Consider the following 23,896-nt stretch of genomic DNA (forward strand, 5'->3'; position numbering starts at 1 on the left):
AGTAAGGCGTTTTTTTCCCCCTAAAAAAACGACCATGTATAGTAAGGCGTTTTTTCCCCCCTAAAAAAACGACCATGTATAGTAAGGCTTTTTTTTCCCCCTAAAAAAACGACCATGTATAGTAAGGCTTTTTTTTCCCCCTAAAAAAACGACCATGTATAGTAAGGCGTTTTTTTTTTGTTAAAAAAATGACCATGTATAGTAAGGCGTTTTTATTTTGTTAAAAAAACGACCATGTATAGGAAGGCGTTTTTATTTTGTTAAAAAAACGACCATGTATAGTAAGGCGTTTTTTTTCCCCCTCAAAAAACGACCATGTATAGTAAGGTGTTTTTTTTCCCCTAAAAAAAACGAACATGTATAGGAAGGCGTTTTTTTGGTAAAAAAACGACCATGTATAGTAAGGCGTTTTTTTCCCCCTAAAAAAACGACCATGTAGAGTAAGGCGTTTTTTTTCCCCTAAAAAAACGACCATGTATAGTAAGGCGTTTTTTTCCCCCCTAAAAAAACGACCATGTATAGTAAGGCGTTTTTTCCCCCCTAAAAAAACGACCATGTATAGTAAGGCTTTTTTTTTCCCCTAAAAAAACGACCATGTATAGTAAGGCTTTTTTTTCCCACTAAAAAAACGACCATGTATAGTAAGGCGTTTTTTTTTTGTTAAAAAAACGACCATGTATAGTAAGGCGTTTTTATTTTGTTAAAAAAACGACCATGTATAGGAAGGCGTTTTTATTTTGTTAAAAAAACGACCATGTATAGTAAGGCGTTTTTTTCCCCTAAAAAAACGACCATGTATAGTAAGGCGTTTTTTTTTTCCACTAAAAAAACGACCATGTATAGTAAGGCGTTTTTTTCCCCTAAAAAAACGACCATGTATAGTAAGGCGTTTTTTTCCCCTAAAAAACGACCATGTATAGTAAGGCGTTTTTATTTTGTTAAAAAAACGACCATGTATAGTAAGGCGTTTTTTTTTTTGTTAAAAAAACGACCATGTATAGCAAGGCGTTTTTATTTTGTTAAAAAAACGACCATGTATAGTAAGGCGTTTTTTTCCCCTAAAAAAACGACCATGTATAGTAAGCCGTTTTTTTTTTCCCCCTAAAAAAACTACCATGTATAGTAAGGCGTTTTTATTTTGTTAAAAAAACGACCATGTATAGTAAGGCGTTTTTTTGTGTTAAAAAAACGACCATGTATAGCAAGGCGTTTTTTTCCCCCTAAAAAAACGACCATGTATAGTAAGGCGTTTTTTTCCCCCCTAAAAAAACAACCATGTATAGTAAGGCGTTTTTATTTTGTTAAAAAAATGACCATGTATAGTAAGGCGTTTTTTTCCCCCCTAAAAAAACAACCATGTATAGTAAGGCGTTTTTATTTTGTTAAAAAAAATGACCATGTATAGTAAGGCGTTTTTATTTTGTTAAAAAAACGACCATGTATAGTAAGGCGTTTTTTTGTGTTAAAAAAACGACCATGTATAGCAAGGCGTTTTTTTCCCCCTAAAAAAACGACCATGTATAGTAAGGCGTTTTTTTCCCCCCTAAAAAAACAACCATGTATAGTAAGGCGTTTTTATTTTGTTAAAAAAATGACCATGTATAGTAAGGCGTTTTTTTCCCCTAAAAAAAATGACCATGTATAGTAAGGCGTTTTTTTGTTAAAAAAAACGACCATGTATAGTAAGGCGGTTTTTTTCCCCTAAAAAAAACGAACATGTATAGGAAGGCGTTTTTTTGTTAAAAAAATGACCATGTATAGTAAGGTGTTTTTTTTTCCCCTAAAAAAAAACAAACATGTATAGTAAGGCGTTTTTTCCCCCCTAAAAAAACGACCATGTATAGTAAGGCGTTTTTTTCCCCTAAAAAAACGACCATGTATAGTAAGGCGTTTTTTTTCCCCTAAAAAAACGACCATGTATAGTAAGGCGTTTTTATTTTGTTAAAAAAACGACCATGTATAGTAAGGCGTTTTTTTCCCCCTCAAAAAACGACCATGTATAGTAAGGCGTTTTTTTTCCCCTAAAAAAACGACCATGTATAGTAAGGCGTTTTTATTTTGTTAAAAAAACGACCATGTATAGTAAGGCGTTTTTATTTTGTTAAAAAAACGACCATGTATAGTAAGGCGTTTTTATTTTGTTAAAAAAAAACAACCATGTATAGTAAGGCGTTTTTTTTCCCCTAAAAAAACGACCACGTATAGTAAGGCGTTTTTTTGTGTTAAAAAAACGACCATGTATAGCAAGGCGTTTTTTTTCCCCCTAAAAAAACGACCATGTATCGTAAGGCGTTTTTTTCCCCTTAAAAAAACGACCATGTATAGGAAGGCGTTTTTATTTTGTTAAAAAAATGACCATGTATAGTAAGGCGTTTTTATTTTGTTAAAAAAACGACCATGTATAGTAAGGCGTTTTTATTTTGTTAAAAAAAACGACCATGTATAGTAAGGCGTTTGAAAAAGAAAAAAAAAACGACCATGTATAGTAAGGCATTTATTTTGTATTTTTTTTGTTACACCCCAGGGCCATTAAGTGGGTGGGGTTCAGTGGCTGTGGCGGTCGCTCCTCTGTGTCCTCATGTGAAGGTGTTTTGCAAACAGCTTGCAGCCGGGACGTTGAAGCCTGCACGTGGTGCTGCTCACTCTCACTCCTCTCTGTGCACTCCCGAGGCCACCACCTGCCAGCCGGACATCGCTGTTGCTGCCTGCCTTGTGGGCTCCGGATTTCATCTTTCATTTGCACACTGGTTTACGTTATCCTTACCTTTCCTTTCTTTTGTTTATTTATTTATTTTTTTTAAATAAACTTCTCCATTTGGTCACTTTACCTGGTCTCATCTCCCTGTCCTTTGTTGCGGCAAAAAACGAAAATGTATATATAAAAAAAAAACAAAAAAAAAACACGACCATGTATAGTAAGGCGTTTATTTAAAAAAAACAAAAAAAAACAACCATGTATAGTTAGGCGTATTTTTTTCCCCTCAAAAAAACGACCATGTATAGTAAGGCTTTTTTTTCCCCCTCAAAAAACGACCATGTATAGTAAGGCGTTTTTATTTTGTTAAAAAAATGACTATGTATAGTAAGGCGTTTTTTTTTCCCCTCAAAAAACGACCATGTATAGAAAGGCGTTTTTTTTCCCCTAAAAAAAACGACCATGTATAGTAAGGCTTTTTTTTCCCCCCTAAAAAAACGACCATGTATAGTAAGGCGTTTTTATTTTGTTAAAAAAACGACCATGTATAGTAAGGCGGTTTTTTTTCCCCTCAAAAAACGACCATGTATAGTAAGGCGTTTTTATTTTGTTAAAAAACCGACCATGTATAGTAAGGCGTTTTTTTTCCCCTAAAAAAACGACCATGTATAGTAAGGCGTTTTTATTTTGTTAGAAAAACGACCATGTATAGTAAGGCGTTTTTATTTTGTTAAAAAAACGACCATGTATAGTAAGGCGTTTTTTTCCCCTAAAAAAACGACCATGTATAGTAAGGCGTTTTTTTCCCCCTAAAAAAACGACCATGTATAGTAAGGCGTTTTTTTCCCCCTAAAAAAACGACCATGTATAGTAAGGCGTTTTTATTTTGTTAAAAAAATGACCATGTATAGTAAGGCTTTTTTATTTTGTTAAAAAAACGACAATGTACAGTAAGGCTTTTTTTTCCCCTAAAAAAACGACCATGTATAGTAAGGCGTTTTTATTTTGTTAAAAAAACGACCATGTATAGTAAGGTGTTTTTTTTCCCCTAAAAAAACGACCATGTATAGTAAGGCGTTTTTATTTTGTTAAAAAAACAACCATGTATAGTAAGGCGGGTTTTTTTCCCCTAAAAAAACGACCATGTATAGTAAGGCGTTATTGTTAAAAAAATGACCATGTATAGTAAGGCGTTTTTTTTCCCCTAAAAAAACGACCATGTATAGTAAGGCTTTTTTATTTTGTTAAAAAAACGACCATGTATAGTAAGGCTTTTTTTTCCCCTAAAAAAACGACCATGTATAGTAAGGCGTTTTTATTTTGTTAAAAAAACAACCATGTATAGTAAGGCGGTTTTTTTTCCCCTAAAAAAACGACCATGTATAGTAAGGCGTTATTGTTAAAAAAAATGACCATGTATAGTAAGGCGTTTTTTTTCCCCTAAAAAAACGACCATGTATAGTAAGGCTTTTTTATTTTGTTAAAAAAACGACCATGTATAGTAAGGCGTTTTTTTTCCCCTAAAAAAACGACCACGTATAGTAAGGCGTTTTTATTTTGTTAAAAAAAACGACCATGTATAGTAAGGCGTTTTTATTTTGTTAAAAAAACGACCATGTATAGTAAGGCGTTTTTATTTTGTTAAAAAAACGACCATGTATATAGTAAGGCGTTTTTATTTTGTTAAAAAAACGACCATGTATAGTAAGGCGTTTTTATTTTGTTAAAAAAAACGACCATGTATAGTAAGGCGTTTTTATTTTGTTAAAAAAAACGACCATGTATAGTAAGGCGTTTTTATTTTGTTAAAAAAACGACCATGTATAGTAAGGCGTTTTTTTTCCCCTAAAAAAACGACCATGTATAGTAAGGCGTTTTTATTTTGTTAAAAAAATGACCATGTATAGTAAGGCTTTTTTATTTTGTTAAAAAAACGACCATGTATAGTAAGGCTTTTTTTTCCCCTAAAAAAACGACCATGTATAGTAAGGCGTTTTTATTTTGTTAAAAAAACGACCATGTATAGTAAGGTGTTTTTTTTCCCCTAAAAAAACGACCATGTATAGTAAGGCATTTTTATTTTGTTAAAAAAACGACCATGTATAGTAAGGCTTTTTTATTTTGTTAAAAAAACGACCATGTATAGTAAGGCTTTTTTATTTTGTTAAAAAAATGACCATGTATAGTAAGGCGGTTTTTTTTCCCCTAAAAAAACGACCATGTATAGTAAGGCGTTATTGTTAAAAAAAATGACCATGTATAGTAAGGCGTTTTTTTTCCCCTAAAAAAACGACCATGTATAGTAAGGCTTTTTTATTTTGTTAAAAAAACGACCATGTATAGTAAGGCGTTTTTTTTCCCCTAAAAAAACGACCACGTATAGTAAGGCGTTTTTATTTTGTTAAAAAAAACGACCATGTATAGTAAGGCGTTTTTATTTTGTTAAAAAAACGACCATGTATAGTAAGGCGTTTTTATTTTGTTAAAAAAACGACCATGTATATAGTAAGGCGTTTTTATTTTGTTAAAAAAACGACCATGTATAGTAAGGCGTTTTTATTTTGTTAAAAAAAACGACCATGTATAGTAAGGCGTTTTTATTTTGTTAAAAAAACGACCATGTATAGTAAGGCGTTTTTTTTCCCCTAAAAAAACGACCATGTATAGTAAGGCGTTTTTATTTTGTTAAAAAAATGACCATGTATAGTAAGGCTTTTTTATTTTGTTAAAAAAACGACCATGTATAGTAAGGCTTTTTTTTCCCCTAAAAAAACGACCATGTATAGTAAGGCGTTTTTATTTTGTTAAAAAAACGACCATGTATAGTAAGGTGTTTTTTTTCCCCTAAAAAAACGACCATGTATAGTAAGGCATTTTTATTTTGTTAAAAAAACGACCATGTATAGTAAGGCGTTTTTTTTCCCCTAAAAAAAACGACCATGTATAGTAAGGCTTTTTTTTCCCCTAAAAAAACGACCATGTATAGTAAGGCGTTTTTATTTTGTTAAAAAAAACGACCATGTATAGTAAGGCGTTTTTATTTTGTTAAAAAAATGACCATGTATAGTAAGGCTTTTTTATTTTGTTAAAAAAAACGACCATGTATAGTAAGGCGTTTTTATTTTGTTAAAAAAACGACCATGTATATAGTAAGGCGTTTTTATTTTGTTAAAAAAACGACCATGTATAGTAAGGCGTTTTTATTTTGTTAAAAAAACGACCATGTATAGTAAGGCGTTTTTTTCCCCCCTAAAAAAACGACCATGTATAGTAAGGCGTTTTTTTCCCCCTAAAAAAACGACCATGTATAGTAAGGCGTTTTTATTTTGTTAAAAAAATGACCATGTATAGTAAGGCTTTTTTTTCCCCTAAAAAAACGACCATGTATAGTAAGGCGTTTTTATTTTGTTAAAAAAACGACCATGTATAGTAAGGCGGTTTTTTTTCCCCTAAAAAAACGACCATGTATAGTAAGGCGTTATTGTTAAAAAAATGACCATGTATAGCATGGCGTTTTTTTTCCCCTAAAAAAACGACCATGTATAGTAAGGCTTTTTTATTTTGTTAAAAAAACGACCATGTATAGTAAGGCTTTTTTTTCCCCTAAAAAAACGACCATGTATAGTAAGGCGTTTTTTTCCCCCTAAAAAAAAGACCATGTATAGTAAGGCGTTTTTATTTTGTTAAAAAAATGACCATGTATAGTAAGGCGTTTTTATTTTGTTAAAAAAACGACCATGTATAGTAAGGCGTTTTTATTTTGTTAAAAAAAACGACCATGTATAGTAAGGCGTTTTTATTTTGTTAAAAAAAACGACCATGTATAGTAAGGCGTTTTTATTTTGTTAAAAAAAACGACCATGTATAGTAAGGCGTTTTTATTTTGTTAAAAAAAACGACCATGTATAGTAAGGCGTTTTTTTTCTCCTAAAAAAACGACCACGTATAGTAAGGCGTTTTTATTTTGTTAAAAAAAACGACCATGTATAGTAAGGCGTTTTTATTTTGTTAAAAAAACGACCATGTATATAGTAAGGCGTTTTTATTTTGTTAAAAAAAACGACCATGTATAGTAAGGCGTTTTTATTTTGTTAAAAAAACGACCATGTATAGTAAGGCGTTTTTTTCCCCCTAAAAAAACGACCATGTATAGTAAGGCGTTTTTATTTTGTTAAAAAAACGACCATGTATAGTAAGGTGTTTTTTTTCCCCTAAAAAAACGACCATGTATAGTAAGGCGTTTTTATTTTGTTAAAAAAACGACCATGTATAGTAAGGCGTTTTTATTTTGTTAAAAAAACGACCATGTATATAGTAAGGCGTTTTTATTTTGTTAAAAAAACGACCATGTATAGTAAGGCGTTTTTATTTTGTTAAAAAAAACGACCATGTATAGTAAGGCGTTTTTTTTCTCCTAAAAAAACGACCACGTATAGTAAGGCGTTTTTATTTTGTTAAAAAAAACGACCATGTATAGTAAGGCGTTTTTATTTTGTTAAAAAAACGACCATGTATATAGTAAGGCGTTTTTATTTTGTTAAAAAAACGACCATGTATAGTAAGGCGTTTTTATTTTGTTAAAAAAAACGACCATGTATAGTAAGGCGTTTTTATTTTGTTAAAAAAACGACCATGTATAGTAAGGCGTTTTTTTCCCCCTAAAAAAACGACCATGTATAGTAAGGCGTTTTTTTTCTCCTAAAAAAACGACCACGTATAGTAAGGCGTTTTTATTTTGTTAAAAAAAACGACCATGTATAGTAAGGCGTTTTTATTTTGTTAAAAAAACGACCATGTATATAGTAAGGCGTTTTTATTTTGTTAAAAAAAACGACCATGTATAGTAAGGCGTTTTTATTTTGTTAAAAAAACGACCATGTATAGTAAGGCGTTTTTTTCCCCCTAAAAAAACGACCATGTATAGTAAGGCGTTTTTATTTTGTTAAAAAAACGACCATGTATAGTAAGGTGTTTTTTTTCCCCTAAAAAAATGACCATGTATAGTAAGGCGTTTTTATTTTGTTAAAAAAAACGACCATGTATAGTAAGGCGTTTTTTTTCTCCTAAAAAAACGACCACGTATAGTAAGGCGTTTTTATTTTGTTAAAAAAAACGACCATGTATAGTAAGGCGTTTTTATTTTGTTAAAAAAACGACCATGTATATAGTAAGGCGTTTTTATTTTGTTAAAAAAAACGACCATGTATAGTAAGGCGTTTTTATTTTGTTAAAAAAACGACCATGTATAGTAAGGCGTTTTTTTCCCCCTAAAAAAACGACCATGTATAGTAAGGCGTTTTTATTTTGTTAAAAAAACGACCATGTATAGTAAGGTGTTTTTTTTCCCCTAAAAAAACGACCATGTATAGTAAGGCGTTTTTATTTTGTTAAAAAAACGACCATGTATAGTAAGGCGTTTTTATTTTGTTAAAAAAACGACCATGTATATAGTAAGGCGTTTTTATTTTGTTAAAAAAACGACCATGTATAGTAAGGCGTTTTTATTTTGTTAAAAAAAAACGACCATGTATAGTAAGGCGTTTTTTTTCTCCTAAAAAAACGACCACGTATAGTAAGGCGTTTTTATTTTGTTAAAAAAAACGACCATGTATAGTAAGGCGTTTTTATTTTGTTAAAAAAACGACCATGTATATAGTAAGGCGTTTTTATTTTGTTAAAAAAACGACCATGTATAGTAAGGCGTTTTTATTTTGTTAAAAAAAACGACCATGTATAGTAAGGCGTTTTTATTTTGTTAAAAAAACGACCATGTATATAGTAAGGCGTTTTTATTTTGTTAAAAAAACGACCATGTATAGTAAGGCGTTTTTATTTTGTTAAAAAAACGACCATGTATAGTAAGGCTTTTTTTTCCCCTAAAAAAACGACCATGTATAGTAAGGCGTTTTTTTCCCCCTAAAAAAACGACCATGTATAGTAAGGCGTTTTTTTTCCCCTAAAAAAACGACCACGTATAGTAAGGCGTTTTTTTGTGTTAAAAAAACGACCATGTATAGCAAGGCGTTTTTTTTCCCCCTAAAAAAACGACCATGTATAGTAAGGCGTTTTTATTTTGTTAAAAAAATGACCATGTATAGTAAGGCGTTTTTATTTTGTTAAAAAAATGACCATGTATAGTAAGGCGTTTTTATCTTGTTAAAAAAATGACCATGTATAGTAAGGCGTTTGAAAAAGAAAAAAAAAAACGACCATGTATAGTAAGGCATTTATTTTGTATTTTTTTTGTTACACCCCAGGGCCATTAAGTGGGTGGGGTTCAGTGGCTGTGGCGGTCGCTCCTCTGTGTCCTCATGTGAAGGTGTTCTGCAAACAGCTTGCAGCCGGGACGTTGAAGCCTGCGCGTGGTGCTGCTCACTCTCACTCCTCTCTGTGCACTCCCGAGGCCACCACCTGCCAGCCGGACATCGCTGTTGCTGCCTGCCTTGTGGGCTCCGGATTTCATCTTTCATTTGCACACTGGTTTACGTTATCCTTACCTTACCTTTCCTTTCTTTTGTTTATTTATTTATTTTTTTTAAATAAACTTCTCCATTTGGTCACTTTACCTGGTCTCATCTCCCTGTCCTTTGTTGCGGCAAAAAACGAAAATGTATATATAAAAAAAAAACAAAAAAAAAACACGACCATGTATAGTAAGGCGTTTATTTAAAAAAAACAAAAAAAAACAACCATGTATAGTTAGGCGTATTTTTTTCCCCTCAAAAAAACGACCATGTATAGTAAGGCGTTTTTATTTTGTTAAAAAAACGACCATGTATAGTAAGGCTTTTTTTTCCCCCTAAAAAAACGACCATGTATAGTAAGGCGTTTTTATTTTGTTAAAAAAACGACCATGTATAGTAAGGCGTTTTTATTTTGTTAAAAAAACGACCATGTATAGTAAGGCGTTTTTTTTCCCCCTCAAAAAACGACCATGTATAGTAAGGCGTTTTTTTTTCCCCTAAAAAAAAACGACCATGTATAGTAAGGCGTTTTTATTTTGTTAAATAAAACGACCATGTATAGTAAGGCGTTTTTTTTCCCCCTAAAAAAACGACCATGTATAGTAAGGCGTTTTTTTTCCCCCTAAAAAAACGACCATGTATAGTAAGGCGTTTTTTTCCCCCTAAAAAAACGACCATGTATAGTAAGGCGTTTTTATTTTGTTAAAAAAACGACCATGTATAGTAAGGCTTTTTTTTCCCCCTCAAAAAACGACCATGTATAGTAAGGCGTTTTTATTTTGTTAAAAAAATGACTATGTATAGTAAGGCGTTTTTTTTTCCCCTCAAAAAACGACCATGTATAGAAAGGCGTTTTTTTTCCCCTAAAAAAAACGACCATGTATAGTAAGGCTTTTTTTTCCCCCCTAAAAAAACGACCATGTATAGTAAGGCGTTTTTATTTTGTTAAAAAAACGACCATGTATAGTAAGGCGGTTTTTTTTCCCCTCAAAAAACGACCATGTATAGTAAGGCGTTTTTATTTTGTTAAAAAAACGACCATGTATAGTAAGGCGTTTTTATTTTGTTAAAAAAACGACCATGTATAGTAAGGCGTTTTTTTCCCCTAAAAAAACGACCATGTATAGTAAGGCGTTTTTTTCCCCCTAAAAAAACGACCATGTATAGTAAGGCGTTTTTTTCCCCCTAAAAAAACGACCATGTATAGTAAGGCGTTTTTATTTTGTTAAAAAAATGACCATGTATAGTAAGGCTTTTTTATTTTGTTAAAAAAACGACAATGTACAGTAAGGCTTTTTTTTCCCCTAAAAAAACGACCATGTATAGTAAGGCGTTTTTATTTTGTTAAAAAAACGACCATGTATAGTAAGGTGTTTTTTTTCCCCTAAAAAAACGACCATGTATAGTAAGGCGTTTTTATTTTGTTAAAAAAACAACCATGTATAGTAAGGCGGTTTTTTTTCCCCTAAAAAAACGACCATGTATAGTAAGGCGTTATTGTTAAAAAAATGACCATGTATAGTAAGGCGTTTTTTTTCCCCTAAAAAAACGACCATGTATAGTAAGGCTTTTTTATTTTGTTAAAAAAACGACCATGTATAGTAAGGCTTTTTTTTCCCCTAAAAAAACGACCATGTATAGTAAGGCGTTTTTATTTTGTTAAAAAAACAACCATGTATAGTAAGGCGGGTTTTTTTCCCCTAAAAAAACGACCATGTATAGTAAGGCGTTATTGTTAAAAAAAATGACCATGTATAGTAAGGCGTTTTTTTTCCCCTAAAAAAACGACCATGTATAGTAAGGCTTTTTTATTTTGTTAAAAAAACGACCATGTATAGTAAGGCGTTTTTTTTCCCCTAAAAAAACGACCACGTATAGTAAGGCATTTTTATTTTGTTAAAAAAAACGACCATGTATAGTAAGGCGTTTTTATTTTGTTAAAAAAACGACCATGTATAGTAAGGCGTTTTTATTTTGTTAAAAAAACGACCATGTATATAGTAAGGCGTTTTTATTTTGTTAAAAAAACGACCATGTATAGTAAGGCGTTTTTATTTTGTTAAAAAAAACGACCATGTATAGTAAGGCGTTTTTATTTTGTTAAAAAAACGACCATGTATAGTAAGGCGTTTTTTTTCCCCTAAAAAAACGACCATGTATAGTAAGGCGTTTTTATTTTGTTAAAAAAATGACCATGTATAGTAAGGCTTTTTTATTTTGTTAAAAAAACGACCATGTATAGTAAGGCTTTTTTTTCCCCTAAAAAAACGACCATGTATAGTAAGGCGTTTTTATTTTGTTAAAAAAACGACCATGTATAGTAAGGTGTTTTTTTTCCCCTAAAAAAACGACCATGTATAGTAAGGCATTTTTATTTTGTTAAAAAAACGACCATGTATAGTAAGGCTTTTTTATTTTGTTAAAAAAACGACCATGTATAGTAAGGCTTTTTTATTTTGTTAAAAAAATGACCATGTATAGTAAGGCTTTTTTATTTTGTTAAAAAAACGACCATGTATAGTAAGGCTTTTTTTTCCCCTAAAAAAACGACCATGTCTAGTAAGGCTTTTTTATTTTGTTAAAAAAACGACCATGTATAGTAAGGCTTTTTTTTCCCCTAAAAAAACGACCATGTATAGTAAGGCGTTTTTATTTTGTTAAAAAAAACGACCATGTATAGTAAGGCGTTTTTATTTTGTTAAAAAAACGACCATGTATAGTAAGGCGTTTTTTTTCCCCTAAAAAAAACGACCATGTATAGTAAGGCTTTTTTTTCCCCTAAAAAAACGACCATGTATAGTAAGGCGTTTTTATTTTGTTAAAAAAAACGACCATGTATAGTAAGGCGTTTTTATTTTGTTAAAAAAATGACCATGTATAGTAAGGCTTTTTTATTTTGTTAAAAAAAACGACCATGTATAGTAAGGCGTTTTTATTTTGTTAAAAAAACGACCATGTATATAGTAAGGCGTTTTTATTTTGTTAAAAAAACGACCATGTATAGTAAGGCGTTTTTATTTTGTTAAAAAAACGACCATGTATAGTAAGGCGTTTTTTTCCCCCCTAAAAAAACGACCATGTATAGTAAGGCGTTTTTTTCCCCCCTAAAAAAACGACCATGTATAGTAAGGCGTTTTTATTTTGTTAAAAAAATGACCATGTATAGTAAGGCTTTTTTATTTTGTTAAAAAAACGACCATGTATAGTAAGGCTTTTTTTTCCCCTAAAAAAACGACCATGTATAGTAAGGCGTTTTTATTTTGTTAAAAAAACGACCATGTATAGTAAGGCGGTTTTTTTTCCCCTAAAAAAACGACCATGTATAGTAAGGCGTTATTGTTAAAAAAATGACCATGTATAGCATGGCGTTTTTTTTCCCCTAAAAAAACGACCATGTATAGTAAGGCTTTTTTATTTTGTTAAAAAAACGACCATGTATAGTAAGGCTTTTTTTCCCCCTAAAAAAAAGACCATGTATAGTAAGGCGTTTTTATTTTGTTAAAAAAACGACCATGTATAGTAAGGCGTTTTTATTTTGTTAAAAAAACGACCATGTATAGTAAGGCGTTTTTATTTTGTTAAAAAAAACGACCATGTATAGTAAGGCGTTTTTATTTTGTTAAAAAAAACGACCATGTATAGTAAGGCGTTTTTATTTTGTTAAAAAAAACGACCATGTATAGTAAGGCGTTTTTTTTCTCCTAAAAAAACGACCACGTATAGTAAGGCGTTTTTATTTTGTTAAAAAAACGACCATGTATAGTAAGGCGTTTTTATTTTGTTAAAAAAACGACCATGTATAGTAAGGCGTTTTTATTTTGTTAAAAAAACGACCATGTATATAGTAAGGCGTTTTTATTTTGTTAAAAAAACGACCATGTATAGTAAGGCGTTTTTATTTTGTTAAAAAAAACGACCATGTATAGTAAGGCGTTTTTATTTTGTTAAAAAAACGACCATGTATAGTAAGGCGTTTTTATTTTGTTAAAAAAACGACCATGTATAGTAAGGCGTTTTTATTTTGTTAAAAAAACGACCATGTATATAGTAAGGCGTTTTTATTTTGTTAAAAAAACGACCATGTATAGTAAGGCGTTTTTATTTTGTTAAAAAAACGACCATGTATAGTAAGGCGTTTTTTTTCCCCTAAAAAAACGACCATGTATAGTAAGGCGTTATTGTTAAAAAAATGACCATGTATAGTAAGGCGTTTTTTTCCCCCTAAAAAAACGACCATGTATAGTAAGGCTTTTTTATTTTGTTAAAAAAACGACCATGTATAGTAAGGCTTTTTTTTCCCCTAAAAAAACGACCATGTATAGTAAGGCGTTTTTTTCCCCCTAAAAAAAACGACCATGTATAGTAAGGCGTTTTTATTTTGTTAAAAAAACGACCATGTATAGTAAGGCGTTTTTATTTTGTTAAAAAAACGACCATGTATAGTAAGGCGTTTTTATTTTGTTAAAAAAAACGACCATGTATAGTAAGGCGTTTTTATTTTGTTAAAAAAAACGACCATGTATAGTAAGGCGTTTTTATTTTGTTAAAAAAAACGACCATGTATAGTAAGGCGTTTTTTTTCTCCTAAAAAAACGACCACGTATAGTAAGGCGTTTTTATTTTGTTAAAAAAAACGACCATGTATAGTAAGGCGTTTTTATTTTGTTAAAAAAACGACCATGTATAGTAAGGCGTTTTTATTTTGTTAAAAAAACGACCATGTATATAGTCAGGCGTTTTTATTTTGTTAAAAAAACGACCATGTATAGTAAGGCGTTTTTATTTTGTTAAAAAAAACGACCATGTATAGTAAGGCGTTTTTATTTTGTTAAAAAAACGACCATGTATAGTAAGGCGTTTTTTTCCCCCTAAAAAAACGACCATGTATAGTAAGGCGTTTTTATTTTGTTAAAAAAACGACCATGTATAGTAAGGTGTTTTTTTTCCCCTAAAAAAACGACCATGTATAGTAAGGCGTTTTTATTTTGTTAAAAAAACGACCATGTATAGTAAGGCGTTTTTATTTTGTTAAAAAAACGACCATGTATAGTAAGCCGTTTTTATTTTGTTAAAAAAAACGACCATGTATAGTAAGGCGTTTTTATTTTGTTAAAAAAAACGACCATGTATAGTAAGGCGTTTTTATTTTGTTAAAAAAAACGACCATGTATAGTAAGGCGTTTTTTTTCTCCTAAAAAAACGACCACGTATAGTAAGGCGTTTTTATTTTGTTAAAAAAACGACCATGTATAGTAAGGCGTTTTTATTTTGTTAAAAAAACGACCATGTATATAGTAAGGCGTTTTTATTTTGTTAAAAAAACGACCATGTATAGTAAGGCGTTTTTATTTTGTTAAAAAAAACGACCATGTATAGTAAGGCGTTTTTATTTTGTTAAAAAAACGACCATGTATAGTAAGGCGTTTTTTTCCCCCTAAAAAAACGACCATGTATAGTAAGGCGTTTTTATTTTGTTAAAAAAACGACCATGTATAGTAAGGTGTTTTTTTTCCCCTAAAAAAACGACCATGTATAGTAAGGCGTTTTTATTTTGTTAAAAAAACGACCATGTATAGTAAGGCGTTTTTATTTTGTTAAAAAAACGACCATGTATATAGTAAGGCGTTTTTATTTTGTTAAAAAAACGACCATGTATAGTAAGGCGTTTTTATTTTGTTAAAAAAACGACCATGTATAGTAAGGCGTTTTTTTTCCCCTAAAAAAACGACCATGTATAGTAAGGCGTTATTGTTAAAAAAATGACCATGTATAGTAAGGCGTTTTTTTCCCCCTAAAAAAACGACCATGTATAGTAAGGCTTTTTTATTTTGTTAAAAAAACGACCATGTATAGTAAGGCTTTTTTTTCCCCTAAAAAAACGACCATGTATAGTAAGGCGTTTTTTTCCCCCTAAAAAAAAAGACCATGTATAGTAAGGCGTTTTTATTTTGTTAAAAAAACGACCATGTATAGTAAGGCGTTTTTATTTTGTTAAAAAAACGACCATGTATAGTAAGGCGTTTTTATTTTGTTAAAAAAATGACCATGTATAGTAAGGCTTTTTTATTTTGTTAAAAAAACGACCATGTATAGTAAGGCTTTTTTTTCCCCTAAAAAACGACCATGTATAGTAAGGCGTTTTTATTTTGTTAAAAAAACGACCATGTATAGTAAGGTGTTTTTTTTCCCCTTAAAAACGACCATGTATAGTAAGGCGTTTTTTTCCCCCTAAAAAAACGACCATGTATAGTAAGGCGTTTTTATTTTGTTAAAAAAATTACCATGTATAGTAAGGCTTTTTTATTTTGTTAAAAAAACGACCATGTATAGTAAGGCGTTTTTATTTTGTTAAAAAAACAACCATGTATAGTAAGGCGGGTTTTTTTCCCCTAAAAAAACGACCATGTATAGTAAGGCTTTTTTTCCCCCTAAAAAAACGACCATGTATAGTAAGGCGTTTTTATTTTGTTAAAAAAACAACCATGTATAGTAAGGCGTTTTTTTTTCCCCTAAAAAAACGACCATGTATAGTAAGGCGTTATTGTTAAAAAAATGACCATGTATAGTAAGGCGTTTTTTTTCCCCTAAAAAAACGACCATGTATAGTAAGGCTTTTTTTTCCCCTAAAAAAACGACCATGTATAGTAAGGCGTTTTTTTCCCCCTAAAAAAAGACCATGTATAGTAAGGACTTTTTATTTTGTTAAAAAAACGACCATGTATAGTAAGGCGTTTTTATTTTGTTAAAAAAACGACCATGTATAGTAAGGCGTTTTTATTTTGTTAAAAAAAACGACCATGTATAGTAAGGCGTTTTTATTTTGTTAAAAAAAACGACCATGTATAGTAAGGCGTTTTTTTTCCCCTAAAAAAACGACCACGTATAGTAAGGCGTTTTTATTTTGTTAAAAAAACGACCATGTATAGTAAGGCGTTTTTATTTTGTTAAAAAAAACGACCATGTATAGTAAGGCGTTTTTATTTTGTTAAAAAAACGACCATGTATAGTAAGGCGTTTTTTTTCCCCCCTAAAAAAACGACCATGTATAGTAAGGCGTTTTTATTTTGTTAAAAAAATGACCATGTATAGTAAGGCTTTTTTATTTTGTTAAAAAAACGACCATGTATAGTAAGGCTTTTTTTTCCCCTAAAAAAACGACCATGTATAGTAAGGCGTTTTTATTTTGTTAAAAAAACGACCATGTATAGTAAGGTGTTTTTTTTCCCCTAAAAAAACGACCATGTATAGTAAGGCGTTTTTATTTTGTTAAAAAAACGACCATGTATAGTAAGGCGTTTTTATTTTGTTAAAAAAAACGACCATGTATAGTAAGGCGTTTTTATTTTGTTAAAAAAACGACCATGTATAGTAAGGCGTTTTTTTTCCCCTAAAAAAACGACCATGTATAGTAAGGCGTTTTTTTTCCCCTAAAAAAACGACCATGTATAGTAAGGTGTTTTTTTTCCCCTAAAAAAACGACCATGTATAGTAAGGCGTTTTTATTTTGTTAAAAAAACGACCATGTATAGTAAGGCGGTTTTTTTTCCCCTAAAAAAACGACCATGTATAGTAAGGCGTTATTGTTAAAAAAACGACCATGTATAGTAAGGCGTTATTGTTAAAAAAATGACCATGTATAGTAAGGCGTTTTTTTCCCCCTAAAAAAACGACCATGTATAGTAAGGCTTTTTTATTTTGTTAAAAAAACGACCATGTATAGTAAGGCTTTTTTTTCCCCTAAAAAAACGACCATGTATAGTAAGGCGTTTTTTTCCCCCTAAAAAAACGACCATGTATAGTAAGGCGGGTTTTTTTCCCCTAAAAAAACGACCATGTATAGTAAGGCGTTATTGTTAAAAAAATGACCATGTATAGTAAGGCGTTTTTTTTCCCCTAAAAAAACGACCATGTATAGTAAGGCGTTTTTTTCCCCTAAAAAAACGACCATGTATAGTAAGGCGTTTTTTTCCCCCTAAAAAAAGACCATGTATAGTAAGGCGTTTTTATTTTGTTAAAAAAACGACCATGTATAGTAAGGCGTTTTTATTTTGTTAAAAAAACGACCATGTATAGTAAGGTGTTTTTTTTTCCCCTAAAAAAACGACCATGTATAGTAAGGCGTTTTTATTTTGTTAAAAAAACGACCATGTATAGTAAGGCGGTTTTTTTTCCCCTAAAAAAACGACCACGTATAGTAAGGCGTTTTTTTGTGTTAAAAAAACGACCATGTATAGCAAGGCGTTTTTTTTCCCCCTAAAAAAACGACCATGTATAGTAAGGCGTTTTTTTCCCCTTAAAAAAACGACCATGTATAGCAAGGCGTTTTTTTTTCCCCCTAAAAAAACGACCATGTATAGTAAGGCGTTTTTTTTCCCCTTAAAAAAACGACCATGTATAGGAAGGCGTTTTTATTTTGTTAAAAAAATGACCATGTATAGTAAGGCGTTTTTATTTTGTTAAAAAAACGACCATGTATAGTAAGGCGTTTTTATTTTGTTAAAAAAATTACCATGTATAGTAAGGCGTTTTTATTTTGTTAAAAAAATGACCATGTATAGTAAGGCTTTTTTATTTTGTTAAAAAAACGACCATGTATAGTAAGGCTTTTTTTTCCCCTAAAAAAACGACCATGTATAGTAAGGCGTTTTTATTTTGTTAAAAAAACGACCATGTATAGTAAGCTGTTTTTTTTCCCCTAAAAAAACGACCATGTATAGTAAGGCGTTTTTATTTTGTTAAAAAAACGACCATGTATATAGTAAGGCGTTTTTATTTTGTTAAAAAAACGACCATGTATAGTAAGGCGTTTTTATTTTGTTAAAAAAAACGACCATGTATAGTAAGGCGTTTTTATTTTGTTAAAAAAACGACCATGTATAGTAAGGCGTTTTTTTCCCCCTAAAAAAACGACCATGTATAGTAAGGCGTTTTTTTTCCCCTAAAAAAACGACCATGTATAGTAAGGCGTTTTTATTTTGTTAAAAAAACGACCATGTATAGTAAGGCGGTTTTTTTTCCCCTAAAAAAACGACCATGTATAGTAAGGCGTTATTGTTAAAAAAACGACCATGTATAGTAAGGCGTTATTGTTAAAAAAATGACCATGTATAGTAAGGCGTTTTTTTCCCCCTAAAAAAACGACCATGTATAGTAAGGCTTTTTTATTTTGTTAAAAAAACGACCATGTATAGTAAGGCGTTTTTTTCCCCCTAAAAAAAAGACCATGTATAGTAAGGCGTTTTTATTTTGTTAAAAAAACGACCATGTATAGTAAGGCGTTTTTATTTTGTTAAAAAAACGACCATGTATAGTAAGGCGTTTTTATTTTGTTAAAAAAACGACCATGTATAGTAAGGCGTTTTTATTTTGTTAAAAAAAACGACCATGTATAGTAAGGCGTTTTTATTTTGTTAAAAAAACGACCATGTATAGTAAGGCGTTTTTTTTCCCCCTAAAAAAACGACCATGTATAGTAAGGCGTTTTTATTTTGTTAAAAAAACGACCATGTATAGTAAGGCGTTTTTTTTCCCCTAAAAAAACGACCACGTATAGTAAGGCGTTTTTATTTTGTTAAAAAAAACGACCATGTATAGTAAGGCGTTTTTATTTTGTTAAAAAAACGACCATGTATAGTAAGGCGTTTTTATTTTGTTAAAAAAAAACGACCATGTATAGTAAGGCGTTTTTATTTTGTTAAAAAAACGACCATGTATAGTAAGGCGTTTTTTCCCCCTAAAAAAACGACCATGTATAGTAAGGCGTTTTTTTTCCCCCCTAAAAAAACGACCATGTATAGTAAGGCGTTTTTATTTTGTTAAAAAAATGACCATGTATAGTAAGGCTTTTTTATTTTGTTAAAAAAACGACCATGTATAGTAAGGCTTTTTTTTCCCCTAAAAAAACGACCATGTATAGTAAGGCGTTTTTATTTTGTTAAAAAAACGACCATGTATAGTAAGGTGTTTTTTTTCCCCTAAAAAAACGACCATGTATAGTAAGGCGTTTTTATTTTGTTAAAAAAACGACCATGTATATAGTAAGGCGTTTTTATTTTGTTAAAAAAAACGACCATGTATATAGTAAGGCGTTTTTATTTTGTTAAAAAAAACGACCATGTATAGTAAGGCGTTTTTATTTTGTTAAAAAAACGACCATGTATAGTAAGGCGGTTTTTTTCCCCCTAAAAAAACGACCATGTATAGTAAGGCGTTATTGTTAAAAAAACGACCATGTATAGTAAGGCGTTTTTTTCCCCCTAAAAAAACGACCATGTATAGTAAGGCTTTTTTATTTTGTTAAAAAAACGACCATGTATAGTAAGGCGTTTTTTTCCCCCTAAAAAAAAAGACCATGTATAGTAAGGCGTTTTTATTTTGTTAAAAAAACGACCATGTATAGTAAGGCGTTTTTATTTTGTTAAAAAAAACGACCATGTATAGTAAGGCGTTTTTATTTTGTTAAAAAAACGACCATGTATAGTAAGGTGTTTTTTTTCCCCTAAAAAAACGACCATGTATAGTAAGGCATTTTTATTTTGTTAAAAAAACGACCATGTATAGTAAGGCTTTTTTATTTTGTTAAAAAAACGACCATGTATAGTAAGGCTTTTTTATTTTGTTAAAAAAATGACCATGTATAGTAAGGCTTTTTTATTTTGTTAAAAAAACGACCATGTATAGTAAGGCTTTTTTTTCCCCTAAAAAAACGACCATGTCTAGTAAGGCTTTTTTATTTTGTTAAAAAAACGACCATGTATAGTAAGGCTTTTTTTTCCCCTAAAAAAACGACCATGTATAGTAAGGCGTTTTTATTTTGTTAAAAAAAACGACCATGTATAGTAAGGCGTTTTTATTTTGTTAAAAAAACGACCATGTATAGTAAGGCGTTTTTTTTCCCCTAAAAAAAACGACCATGTATAGTAAGGCTTTTTTTTCCCCTAAAAAAACGACCATGTATAGTAAGGCGTTTTTATTTTGTTAAAAAAAACGACCATGTATAGTAAGGCGTTTTTATTTTGTTAAAAAAATGACCATGTATAGTAAGGCTTTTTTATTTTGTTAAAAAAACGACCATGTATAGTAAGGCGTTTTTATTTTGTTAAAAAAACGACCATGTATATAGTAAGGCGTTTTTATTTTGTTAAAAAAACGACCATGTATAGTAAGGCGTTTTTATTTTGTTAAAAAAACGACCATGTATAGTAAGGCGTTTTTTTCCCCCCTAAAAAAACGACCATGTATAGTAAGGCGTTTTTTTCCCCCCTAAAAAAACGACCATGTATAGTAAGGCGTTTTTATTTTGTTAAAAAAATGACCATGTATAGTAAGGCTTTTTTATTTTGTTAAAAAAACGACCATGTATAGTAAGGCTTTTTTTTCCCCTAAAAAAACGACCATGTATAGTAAGGCGTTTTTATTTTGTTAAAAAAACGACCATGTATAGTAAGGCGGTTTTTTTTCCCCTAAAAAAACGACCATGTATAGTAAGGCGTTATTGTTAAAAAAATGACCATGTATAGCATGGCGTTTTTTTTCCCCTAAAAAAACGACCATGTATAGTAAGGCTTTTTTATTTTGTTAAAAAAACGACCATGTATAGTAAGGCTTTTTTTCCCCCTAAAAAAAAGACCATGTATAGTAAGGCGTTTTTATTTTGTTAAAAAAACGACCATGTATAGTAAGGCGTTTTTATTTTGTTAAAAAAACGACCATGTATAGTAAGGCGTTTTTATTTTGTTAAAAAAAACGACCATGTATAGTAAGGCGTTTTTATTTTGTTAAAAAAAACGACCATGTATAGTAAGGCGTTTTTATTTTGTTAAAAAAAACGACCATGTATAGTAAGGCGTTTTTTTTCTCCTAAAAAAACGACCACGTATAGTAAGGCGTTTTTATTTTGTTAAAAAAACGACCATGTATAGTAAGGCGTTTTTATTTTGTTAAAAAAACGACCATGTATAGTAAGGCGTTTTTATTTTGTTAAAAAAACGACCATGTATATAGTAAGGCGTTTTTATTTTGTTAAAAAAACGACCATGTATAGTAAGGCGTTTTTATTTTGTTAAAAAAAACGACCATGTATAGTAAGGCGTTTTTATTTTGTTAAAAAAACGACCATGTATAGTAAGGCGTTTTTATTTTGTTAAAAAAACGACCATGTATAGTAAGGCGTTTTTATTTTGTTAAAAAAACGACCATGTATATAGTAAGGCGTTTTTATTTTGTTAAAAAAACGACCATGTATAGTAAGGCGTTTTTATTTTGTTAAAAAAACGACCATGTATAGTAAGGCGTTTTTTTTCCCCTAAAAAAACGACCATGTATAGTAAGGCGTTATTGTTAAAAAAATGACCATGTATAGTAAGGCGTTTTTTTCCCCCTAAAAAAACGACCATGTATAGTAAGGCTTTTTTATTTTGTTAAAAAAACGACCATGTATAGTAAGGCTTTTTTTTCCCCTAAAAAAACGACCATGTATAGTAAGGCGTTTTTTTCCCCCTAAAAAAAACGACCATGTATAGTAAGGCGTTTTTATTTTGTTAAAAAAACGACCATGTATAGTAAGGCGTTTTTATTTTGTTAAAAAAACGACCATGTATAGTAAGGCGTTTTTATTTTGTTAAAAAAAACGACCATGTATAGTAAGGCGTTTTTATTTTGTTAAAAAAAACGACCATGTATAGTAAGGCGTTTTTATTTTGTTAAAAAAAACGACCATGTATAGTAAGGCGTTTTTTTTCTCCTAAAAAAACGACCACGTATAGTAAGGCGTTTTTATTTTGTTAAAAAAAACGACCATGTATAGTAAGGCGTTTTTATTTTGTTAAAAAAACGACCATGTATAGTAAGGCGTTTTTATTTTGTTAAAAAAACGACCATGTATATAGTCAGGCGTTTTTATTTTGTTAAAAAAACGACCATGTATAGTAAGGCGTTTTTATTTTGTTAAAAAAAACGACCATGTATAGTAAGGCGTTTTTATTTTGTTAAAAAAACGACCATGTATAGTAAGGCGTTTTTTTCCCCCTAAAAAAACGACCATGGATAGTAAGGCGTTTTTATTTTGTTAAAAAAACGACCATGTATAGTAAGGTGTTTTTTTTCCCCTAAAAAAACGACCATGTATAGTAAGGCGTTTTTATTTTGTTAAAAAAACGACCATGTATAGTAAGGCGTTTTTATTTTGTTAAAAAAACGACCATGTATAGTAAGCCGTTTTTATTTTGTTAAAAAAAACGACCATGTATAGTAAGGCGTTTTTATTTTGTTAAAAAAAACGACCATGTATAGTAAGGCGTTTTTATTTTGTTAAAAAAAACGACCATGTATAGTAAGGCGTTTTTTTTCTCCTAAAAAAACGACCACGTATAGTAAGGCGTTTTTATTTTGTTAAAAAAACGACCATGTATAGTAAGGCGTTTTTATTTTGTTAAAAAAACGACCATGTATATAGTAAGGCGTTTTTATTTTGTTAAAAAAACGACCATGTATATAGTAAGGCGTTTTTATTTTGTTAAAAAAAACGACCATGTATAGTAAGGCGTTTTTATTTTGTTAAAAAAACGACCATGTATAGTAAGGCGTTTTTTTCCCCCTAAAAAAACGACCATGTATAGTAAGGCGTTTTTATTTTGTTAAAAAAACGACCATGTATAGTAAGGTGTTTTTTTTCCCCTAAAAAAACGACCATGTATAGTAAGGCGTTTTTATTTTGTTAAAAAAACGACCATGTATAGTAAGGCGTTTTTATTTTGTTAAAAAAACGACCATGTATATAGTAAGGCGTTTTTATTTTGTTAAAAAAACGACCATGTATAGTAAGGCGTTTTTATTTTGTTAAAAAAACGACCATGTATAGTAAGGCGTTTTTTTTCCCCTAAAAAAACGACCATGTATAGTAAGGCGTTATTGTTAAAAAAATGACCATGTATAGTAAGGCGTTTTTTTCCCCCTAAAAAAACGACCATGTATAGTAAGGCTTTTTTATTTTGTTAAAAAAACGACCATGTATAGTAAGGCTTTTTTTTCCCCTAAAAAAACGACCATGTATAGTAAGGCGTTTTTTTCCCCCTAAAAAAAAAGACCATGTATAGTAAGGCGTTTTTATTTTGTTAAAAAAACGACCATGTATAGTAAGGCGTTTTTATTTTGTTAAAAAAACGACCATGTATAGTAAGGCGTTTTTATTTTGTTAAAAAAATGACCATGTATAGTAAGGCTTTTTTATTTTGTTAAAAAAACGACCATGTATAGTAAGGCTTTTTTTTCCCCTAAAAAACGACCATGTATAGTAAGGCGTTTTTATTTTGTTAAAAAAACGACCATGTATAGTAAGGTGTTTTTTTTCCCCTTAAAAACGACCATGTATAGTAAGGCGTTTTTTTCCCCCTAAAAAAACGACCATGTATAGTAAGGCGTTTTTATTTTGTTAAAAAAATTACCATGTATAGTAAGGCTTTTTTATTTTGTTAAAAAAACGACCATGTATAGTAAGGCGTTTTTATTTTGTTAAAAAAACAACCATGTATAGTAAGGCGGGTTTTTTTCCCCTAAAAAAACGACCATGTATAGTAAGGCTTTTTTTCCCCCTAAAAAAACGACCATGTATAGTAAGGCGTTTTTATTTTGTTAAAAAAACAACCATGTATAGTAAGGCGTTTTTTTTTCCCCTAAAAAAACGACCATGTATAGTAAGGCGTTATTGTTAAAAAAATGACCATGTATAGTAAGGCGTTTT

General features: G+C 30.6%; 1 protein-coding gene and 1 long non-coding RNA gene across 2 annotated transcripts in view; one reads left to right on the forward strand and one right to left on the reverse strand.

Moving 5' to 3' along the window:
• Nucleotides 1–2,789, forward strand: part of LOC144010435 (uncharacterized) — a 34,745-nt gene extending 31,956 nt beyond the window's left edge. The window contains exon 7 of the transcript XR_013281213.1: nt 2,525–2,789. The gene's annotated coding sequence lies outside the window, so the exon portion shown is untranslated. The remainder of the gene's footprint in view (nt 1–2,524) is intronic.
• The window catches only part of LOC144010437 (uncharacterized), an 87,757-nt gene that overhangs the window by 17,020 nt on the left and 46,841 nt on the right, over nt 1–23,896 (reverse strand). The gene's annotated exons all lie outside the window — the stretch shown is intronic.

This window comes from Festucalex cinctus, chromosome 21 (genome assembly GCF_051991245.1).
Source record: "Festucalex cinctus isolate MCC-2025b chromosome 21, RoL_Fcin_1.0, whole genome shotgun sequence".
Lineage (NCBI taxonomy): Eukaryota > Metazoa > Chordata > Actinopteri > Syngnathiformes > Syngnathidae > Festucalex > Festucalex cinctus.